Here is a 2,876-nt window from a genome sequence, read left to right as displayed (position 1 = left end):
ATAGTTTTTTAACTTATGATAGTCAATGGTTGTTATGACACCGATTGATTAAATTGAGATATATATATAGTTCATAATGGTAGGTTTTATTAGTAGAGTTTAATGAGTTGGGTGATTGGTTGTGTGATAGATTAAAAACATTAAACAAAACAATTGCCGATGGAGAGCATAAGTAATAATAAAGATGAAGATGACGATGAGAAGGAAAACTGGAAGTTTATGTGTAACATCCCAAATTTTACGACCAAAAATTTCATTTTTAATTTAATGATTATAGAACCATTTGTCTAAAAACATCATAGTACTATCTCATATCAAAACCAATGTATCCATAGTCAAAACATATCATGAAAAAATAATATCAGAGTACAAATCCCATAGATCTTATGTGCGGAAATCCTGGTGTGATGCGCTGCAGTCATGCCGACTCATTACCTTTCGAAGAGGAAGTACCTGAAACCAAAATTGAACACCGTAAGCACAAAGCTTAGTGAGTTCCCCCATCATACCACATACCATACAATAAACATACTGCCAGGCATATCTGGGTGCCCGGTCTACCCTGATAAGCATATATGGGTGCTCAACCTACCCTTGTCAGGCATACCGGGGTGCCCGACCTATCCCTGTTAAGCATATCTGGGTGCTCGACCTACCCTGCCAGGCATATCTGCGTGCCCAACTTACCCTCTGGTTTATTTCAACCGGTTATGGGGACTATTTCACCCCTACCACTACCACATAATAACATAACATAACATACTGTCAGACATATTTGGGTGCCCGACCTACCCTCCAGTTTATCTCAACCGGCTATGAGGTCTAACATAACCCTCCTACCACTATCACATAATATCATAACATACTAGCACATAAAGCATAACAGATAGTGGCATACCAGACAATTATCACAAAGACAATCATCTCAACTTTATCAACTACTAGAGGGTCGGCCTTGGTGCCTTCGACCCACTTCTATTGGAAGGTAACTCACCTCGATAACTGGGAATAGCTGCAAAAACTTCTGCTCTGAAATCAACCCCTCTCAAACTCCTACATATAAACATTTCCTTTAAATACCCTTTTCATACTCATAACCCCCTTAAGGGTCAACTTTGGTCAAAGTCAAAGTTAAAGTCAACATTCTGGTCAGAGTCAAGATTCTGGTTGACTCAACTCGCCGAGTTGGTCCATCAACTCGTTGAGTTCCATGAATCAGGAACCCTGAATCGCGATCCAACTCGTCGAGTTCCTCCTATCCATAGAATCGGGATTTCCCTAAACAACTCGTCGAGTCATTCTTGAACTCGTCAAGCTTTTCCCTTTACAGACTCGGGATACTTCGACCCAACTCGTCGTGTTCCTCTATGGACTTAACGAGTTCTTTAGTGTGTTGAGCCATCTTAATGGCTTAAGTCCTTATCCTTCATATTCAAGCTCCATACTTCCACTACATACTAAAAATGTCCGTTTAAGGGTAAAGTTTCCAACTTTACCCGTTAATAGCCCTACTTAATGGGTTTAGCTCAAACCTTAATTCTTTAAGACCTAGATCTTGATCTACAAGCCATAATACTCCAAACTAAAGCATAAAAATTGAGATATAGACCCTAGACATCATATTAACAGGTAAAGTCCCTGACTTTCCCTCCATGCATGGCCTTTTGGAGCTTAAAAGGAAAAAATGGCATCCTAAATCTTGCATGGGACTTCCATGGCCACAAAGTTTGCACCTTTATGCCATGAAAGTCCTTCTAGACCACAGATCTGAAAGAGTAATCACTTAGGACATCCAGGTCTCAAAAGCTAGCCAATCTTGGACCAAAACATGGAGAAATAATTCCAAAACTAGATCTAAACATTGAATAGACAAGATAGGAGCTTTATACATCCAATGAAACAGAAATGGAGCTTAACTTCTGGATCTACTCTTCTCCTTCATGTTCTTGCTCCTTCTTCAAGAACCCTCTTCTTCAAATTCACAAAGAATGCACAAAATTGCTCAAAACACTCAAAAATGAATTAGGGTTTTGTGGCTAGGGTTTGGGATGATGGAGGCTGCAAATGAGGCCAGCCTTTGGAGGTTAAGGTGTTTAAATAAGGTGCTAAACCCCGAAAATTAGAGTTTCATTCTGGCAGCCCTACTCGTCGAGCTGAGTCCCTCAACTTGTCGACTAGACTTTAAGTTCTGCGTCCAAATTCTATTCCTACTTGACGAGTTTGGGGCCTCCAATTCGGCGAGTTCCTATACAAAAATGAATAGATTGATTTAAAATACATACTAGGAACCGGACATTACAAATCTACCCCACTTATTTTAGACTTCATCCTCGAAGTCTGCTGCATCTGGAAATAGTTCTGGATAGTGCTCCCTCATCTCATCCTTTGGATCCGAAGTCCATTCTGAGCCCTTGCGGTGCTGCCATTGCACCTTCACTAACTCAACCTTTTTGTTCCTCAGATCCTTCGTCTTCCTGTCGAGGATGGCTATCGGTCGCTCGATGTAGTTCAAGTTGTCATCCACCTGAATATCCTCTAGAGGCACCACTACGGAGTCATCTACAAAGCACTTCCACAGCTGGGAGACATGAAAGGTGATGTGGATGTGACTAAGCTTGGCTGGTAGATCCAATCGGTACGCCACCTGGCCCACCTGGGCTAATACCATGAACGGACCAATGTATCTGGTGTGACAACCCGAAATTTCTAGCTTGTATAAACGTTCAAATCTATCAAAGGTAGACTCGTGTTGCTATCTTTTAGCATTGTTTAGGGTCTATTTTGAGTATTTTGAGGCTAGTGCATCAAAGGAATCAGTTTTTGGATTTGTCAGCTAAAGTTCCAAACCATTTAGCAAACTGTAAACCTCCTCAAAA

The sequence above is a fragment of the Lactuca serriola genome, chromosome 7, assembly GCF_051521515.1.
Source record: "Lactuca serriola cultivar US96UC23 chromosome 7, Lser_US96UC23_V15, whole genome shotgun sequence".
Taxonomy (NCBI): Eukaryota; Viridiplantae; Streptophyta; class Magnoliopsida; order Asterales; family Asteraceae; genus Lactuca; species Lactuca serriola.
Note: the sequence above shows the minus strand (reverse complement) of the source record.